The 7,170-nt window shown below is 44.9% G+C and overlaps 1 long non-coding RNA gene across 1 annotated transcript; it reads right to left on the bottom strand.

Annotated features, from left to right (window-relative positions):
• Positions 1-2,618: 2,618 nt before the first annotated feature.
• Positions 2,619-5,981, bottom strand: LOC308037260. The gene is made up of 2 exons (XR_013921774.1): positions 5,804-5,981; positions 2,619-3,007 (listed from the first exon to the last, which is right to left on the bottom strand). It is a non-coding gene; the product is annotated as an uncharacterized lncRNA (long non-coding RNA).
• Between the last annotated feature and the right edge of the window lie 1,189 nt (positions 5,982-7,170).

Genomic DNA, 7,170 nt, shown 5'->3' with positions numbered 1-7,170 from the left:
AACAAACTAGATAAAATAAACTATGTAAACAAATAACTCTTGCTTTCAGAAAAATAATAATAAAAAAAAATATATATATAGTCATGCAGCACATCCGTATTATCCAGGCACTAACAGTTTAGAGCATTTTAATATTATTCCATATCATGCATGTCAAATGTAGATCTGAACAAACTTGTAGGTCAAGCCTATGAAACTGAACAGTTTTGGTTTTTTAAGGTTTTCCAGTCCAGACAGTTCCAAAAGAACTATCTATCTACTCATCCCCGAAGCTCCCTCTAACAATGGCAGGCATGCTTCCACCATTATATATGCTTCCCGATGCACCATTTTTACCTCTCTGTTCCATATATCACAACATGAAAAAAACCTATAACGTAAACTAGACCAAAAATACAAGCAGCGTGCAAACAGCACTCACCCCCCGTCTATGGAGTTTGTTCTCAATCTGATTATTCACCTGTTTTGTACTGGCTGCCATCTGCCCACTCCTCCTCCTGTCTCTGGCACAGACTTTTTGCCACCTCTTAAGCCTTTTTTTTTTTTCCTCCCTTCTTTCTTTCTTTGCACCTTCCTGCACACTTCTTCCAGGTCACTGATACATACAGTGAATAAACTTAATGCAAGATCACTCCCTGGGGCTTCCCAGTCATTACATTTCAAATCTACTCCAATGGAGAGAAGGTTTTGCCATGTAACACTCAAAAAAGCCTATATATTTATTTCCTATCTTTAGATATATTTATATACATAAAATATGTTCACAAACAAAGTATATATATTAAATGTGAATATAAATATATTTACATAGATATTTAAGACAAGAAATAGATTCAAAACCAAGTCAGCCACTACTTACACTTATTTTCCCATTTAAACTGCAGCAAGAGCATTAATCACCAGTAGATACATACAAGAGCAGGCATGCAGGTATTTTTATTTTAGGCAAACAATCCACTGCCTCAGAAATTAGCAGTTGTCTCTATTAACTCTACGGCCGTTATAGCCAAATCTTATCACGTGTTGAAAAGGATGCTGGGATTAATTATGTAGTTCCAATCTGGCCCTTTTATTAGTATCAGGAATGTCCGTTTCGTAAGCTGTACATGGCAGTCACTTAAAACTCCATCTGGCTTTTTTTATTTACACCAGGAACTTCCGTGCTAAGAGTTCATGAATATATTCACTGCACTGATCTTTTTTTTTCCCCTCCAGAAAAAAAATAAAGCTTTCAACAAAACACTTAAGCAAAAATGAATCTGTAAATGCCTGTTGGCATTTGGAATTTTTAAAGTAACAAAGGAAGATTCCATGCTTCGTTAAATAAGGAGAATTTGTTTTTAAAAACATGTAGAAAATAAATCCAAAAGAGCTTTCACTTTGTCTGCCACTGACCTTTAGACCTGACACCCACTGCATCCTGTGGGAAACTTCTTCCAAGAGCCAACTTGCTTATAAATATTTTAGCAGATTTAAGCAACCAGACTACATTTGACTACATCTACAGAATGAAAAGGCTGTTGAACAATGACAAATTGTATATGGACTTTCATATTCACATAAATATCTGTAAAGAAATAAAACATAATGCAATGGAATCTTGAATGTGCTACATGCAGGTGCTTTTGAAGTTGTTTTTGTTACAATGTTCACTCGTACAGCTGCTACAAGTCTCTGCTAAAACATATAAAAAAGCATTGCTGTCCATTTTTCTGCATATGGTTTTGAAAGATTTGCAAATCTTCCAAAAATAACAAAAGCATTTAAAAAAAAAAAGCTCATGCATTCCTAGATTTATGTGATAAAAGCAATAGTGATAATTCAATTCCCTGCTCAAAATGAAAATTCAAGCCCCTCTTAGATGTTTTGCCAATAAATTTCCTTAAACTCTGCAAGAACAGCTCACTTAGAGGAATTTTGTTTAGCTTTCAAGTGTCAAAGCACTGCACCTGTTCCTTTTCAGATAACCAGTCTCCTCATCAAGTCTCATATTCCTCTTGTTTCTCCACTAGAATGAGAAATTGTTTCGCACGGGATGGAACAGATCACTTGCGGAAAGTTACAGGAAGGATTTCTTTGTTACTTCTGCACCCAGATGCGCTTCTCCTCCACATCAACCCTTCGCCCCTTCTGTATATGATTCTACAGCAGAGCTGTACGTCCTGTACAGTCACATACAGGACTCTGCTACATCAGTGCTCAGATCCAGCTGTTCAAAACAAGCTGTGGAGCCAGACAAGGACAACCATGTTCACCAAGACAGGTAACCAGGAATTTGGCTCCCTCACACTGCTAGAGAACAAAAGCAGCTACAGTATATTTAAGAAACTTTTTTTAACTGAAACATTAGATACTGTTCAAAGAAGATGCCTGATTACTCAGAATTAAACTATAAACATTGTGTTACTGCAGGATTTTATGCCAGCAGTTTTTAGCTAGATTTAGCAAGCACAAAAACCAGAAGGAATGTTTTGGAAAGCTTATAATGGAGGGTTTGCTTCAATTTCACCCATCAAGTGACAGTATCTTCATTAAGCATGACTAAGTGCTAACTACAAGAACAAGTATTTGAAGGCACAATTCCTCTTGAGGACCTTGTAATAAGAAGTGCATAGCAATAGTATATAAAAGCCTTTATTTTCCGGTCTTAATATTACTGAAGCTTCTGTTGAAACTTTAGTCCTTTGGTTTTTTTATGGCTGTTTTATCACCGGCCATCAAAACTGCATTAGTGGTCCAGCTATGTACGATACAGATCAAAGCTTCCGTCCCGTAAAACCCCTCTCTCACGGTTATCTCTAGAGCCACATAACTTCCCAGCGGTTACAGTTCCCATTACCAAAAGGAGCAGGAGGACCAGCTGTGTCTCGCTCCAAGTTATTCCTCTGATGTCTCCTAGGAGGTCAGTATTATGCTCCTGGCACAGATCTCTTCGGCAGGCTGGTCAGAAATTTGCATGTAGACATTTGAGACAACAAGCAGCCGGTAACTACTCAGCTCTCGAAACCTACAGTAAGATAACGCCAATGAATTTCCATGCACGAGAACAGCAGGACAGGATGTACAGGGCAGGATTACATAAGGCACGAGGCGCTGCTGGGAACCAACAACAGCAAGAGCATAAATGGCTCAGGAAAATGCTGATGTCACTCATATACGTTTGGGTTGTGCTGGCCAAGTGTCTCAGATCCTAAAATCGGCCTTTCTAGCTGTTTTTTAAAACCTCACAGTTAGCTCTGTTTTAATGAGATCTTGAAAAATAACTTGCTTTCAAAAACTTGTGTTTCGTCCTAATATTAAGATAAAAATATAAATTCCAAGAAGACCCCAGATTTACTGCAGCACTTACAAGGAAGAATCTAAATAAAAACAGAAAATGTAATGGAGAACTGGAAAAAAACATGTAATCATGTACACACATCTTTGTTCCTAATACTTACTGAAAAAACAGTTGAAACGCAACTTATCCATGTTAAAATATGACCTATACGAACCTACAGAGACTTACAGGAGTTACGGGGTGAGCCCTGCTTGCATAAATTAAAGATGCCTAAGGGTAGCTATGAAACTAGGTATTTGATTTTTCCAGGGCACCTACATATTATAACCTAACAATGAATTGCCATTATACGAGAGCAGCTTTCAATTTTGTTAAGAAAAAAGAAAAGAAAACAAAACAAAATCCTACAACAATCCTAACTGTGCTGTGCTTACCTCCTCCTCCACACATCAAAGCTTTCCTATTTAATGTTTAAACTGATTATGGAAGTTTTGTACTAACTTGAGTGTACAAGTGAGAAACTACAGATCAAACTGCTTTCAGAAAAACCCCTAAGATATCAGTTAAGCAGTGCTTGTGCTTCTTCCTGATGTATCTTTTTTTTAATTAGAAAATAAAAAAAAAAGAGGAGCGACACATAATCTAGCTGCACAAGTTAGTATAAAGCACAACAGTAAAGATGGAATACTTAGCCACTCAGGTCAGTATTCACAGCTTTCACCAGTTATCGCAGTGGGTGTGCACCACTTCTGAGCAGCACATGAACCACAACAGGTAACTCCTTCACAGTTCTGGGACTTCAGTATTGAAGTTTTGCCTATGAATTTGCCTAGAATTTTATTTTCTGTAGAGAGCATCACATAAGACAAGAGGGAAAATACCGTTCCTAAAAGTGAACTACTCAGTTTACCTTTCATTACACATGTAAGGAACTTATTGTCATTCCCTTTAGTATTTTCTTGCAAATACAGAGGCACCCTGAGATAGCACAGAGTTAATGCAACTACCCAACCCTGGCATGTACAACTAAGTAGTGTCACAAAAAGTTACAAACCAATGCTTAAGTAATTTCTTCACCATATCAAGTATATCAAAACACCTGTCTTCCAGTTCCCTACCAAAACACCAAATCTAACACCATATAGCTCAGAGATGCCAACTATTGGAGGTAATCAGCCACATTACAAATTCACAAGGTTTCCTTAACACTAGAAGAGGACACCAGCTTTGTTCTAGACAAACTGGGCAAAAAATACCCCACAAACAATATGCAGTGTGGAATGGCAGCCCTTTAAAAGTATATTAGAGCACACACTTCATAAAAATATGAAGTGTAAGATGACCACAAAGTGCACATCATGCACTACAACAGGTTATTAAACGTCTCTTTAAGCAAGTGCCTGTTCCCATCAAAATGCAGCTACTACAGGAAAATTCTGCAAGCGAAACACTCATACCCTGGCTACAGACTCTGTTTCTGTGATAGAAATAACATCGGTATCTATCTGTTATTACTATAACAGATAAGCATTTCACAGTCATCTGTATATTTATTCACAGTACGGTTTTGGAAAGCACCGCTATTCCTGATTCATAAGCAAACAGAGGACTCGCGCAGAAAGACTGATTCAAGGTCACAGAGTAAGTCTGTGGTAAAGAAAGAAACTTCACCTGGTCTTGCCTTCACAGCAACTAACACTTTCTATTAATGAGCCATTTTTGCTCCTCTAAATCATTCTCTGAATATGAAAAGACAACAGACTGCCTGTGGCATCCAAACTCTGCATAATAATAGCAGCTTCACTCCAGGGTTTTCTGAAAAATAATTAAAAAAAAAAAAACATGTCCAAGGGCCTTGTTGTATACTGTCACAGAATCATACTTCAGCACTGGGCTGCTATGGGCAAAAGGGGATATATGTGTATATATATATATATATATATAAAATCATGTAGTCTGCCTTGTTTGTGATCCAGCTCTCTCACTGAAGAAAAACAACAGTCCTTGAATAGTTTCACTCACTCACACCACAGACCACCGGGCAAGGGCAAAGTGCAGGGAGGAAGGGACAGCCAGCTCAGGAGACAAGTTATGCAAAGCTGGGGGCCGGGGCGGGGGCAGAAGTCCTTCCAGCCCACCGAAAAAGCTAAAAAAATAAAACTCAACAAAAAACTTCTGTTCCCAGGTCAACGGGGTCACCGCGCGGTGAGGGGGGAGCCGGGGAGGACGGTCCCTCAGGGCGGTGTGGTGGGAAATCGACCCACAGAGGGGCTCGGTCAAGGGTGCGGGGCGAGGGGTGACCTCCCCTCCCGGCTCGCAAAGAGCAGCGGGGCTCCCCACAGGCTCCCCCACCGCCGGGGGACGGGAGGCCGCAAATTCTCCGCTACCCTTCCCCCCCACCCCGCCCCTGGGGGGCACAGGCGCTCCCCGCCTCCGCCCCACCGCCCCCGGGCCCCTTCACCTTCTCGGCTCCAGGCCGCGGCCTGTCCCCCGCCCCAGCCGGGCGGCCCCGCTCCTCCATACCTGTGAGACGGGGTGGCCGGCTACGCCGCGGTGACGGCCGGGGCTGCCTCGCCCGGCCCGCTCACAGCTTCCCCGCCGGCGGCCGCCGCCCTCGCTCGGCCGACAGATCTCTCGAAGCCGCCCGACTCGGCCCCCGCCCCGGCGCGGCCGCGTCTCCCCCTTCGCCTTTAGTTTGACCTTTTCCGTGTCTCCGCTCGCCGTCCCCGACACACTTTGACGTCACTCCCATGGCAACCAATCCCCGCCCCCTTCCAGCCCCCGCTCTTCTCAACGGACGCACGCACGCGAACGCACGCGCGCACGCACTGCGCGGCGAGGGAGGGGGGGGTTGGCCGCCTCCCTCGCGGCCAATGAGCGTGCGCCGAGGCGCTCCCGCCCCGCCCCGCCGCTGGCGCGCGCCCCGAGCGTGCAGGGCGCCCTGTGCGCGCGGAGCGCGTGGTAGTCGCTGCGCGGTGCACGTGGTGTACGGGGTGCGCAGGTTGCACCGAGCAGGGTGTGTGTGGTGTACGGGGTGCGCAGGTTGCACCGAGCAGGGTGTGTGTGGTGTACGGGGTGCGCAGGTTGTACCGAGCAGGGTGTGTGTGATGTACGGGGTGCGCAGGTTGCACCGAGCAGGGTGTGTGTGATGTACGGGGTGCGCAGGTTGCGCCGAGCAGGGTGTGTGTGGTGTACGGGGTGCGCAGGTTGTACCGAGCAAGGTGTGTGTGATGTATGGGGTGCGCAGGTTGCACCGAGCACGGTGTATATGGTGTACGGGGTGCGCAGGTTGCTCCGAGCAGGGTGTGTGTGATGTACGGGGTGCGCAGGTTGCACCGAGCAGGGTGTGTGTGGTGTACGGGGTGCGCAGGTTGCACCGAGCAAGGTGTGTGTGGTGTACGGGGTGCGCAGGTTGCACCGAGCAAGGTGTGTGTGGTGTACGGGGTGCGCAGGTTGCACCGAGCAGGGTGTATATGGTGTACAGGGTGTGCAGCATGCAGGCTGTGTATGGTGTGTGCAGTGCATGAGGTGTGGAATGTGTGGAATATGTGCTCCGTGAACCGCGGTGTGCGCTGTGTGTGTGCACGGTGCACTAAGCACGGCATTTGCATTGCACTGTGTGCTGTGTTGCGAACAGCACCAGTTCACAGAATCACAGAATGGTTGGGGTTGGAAGGGACCTCTGGAGATCATCCAGTTCAACCCACCTGCTAAAGCAGGTTCACCAGAGCAGATCACACAGGAATGTCTCCCGATGGGTTTGGATGTCTCCAGAGAAGGAGACTCCACAACCTCTCTGGGCAGCCTGTTCCAGGCTCTGGCACCTCAAAGGAAAGAAGTTTCTCCTCATATTCAGATGGAACCTCCTGTGCTTCAGTCTGTGCCCGTTG

This window comes from Nesoenas mayeri (assembly GCF_963082525.1).
Source record: "Nesoenas mayeri genome assembly, chromosome: 2".
Taxonomy (NCBI): domain Eukaryota; kingdom Metazoa; phylum Chordata; class Aves; order Columbiformes; family Columbidae; genus Nesoenas; species Nesoenas mayeri.
The sequence above is the reverse complement of the archived record's forward strand: the minus strand, read 5'-3'. Positions and strand labels throughout refer to the sequence as shown.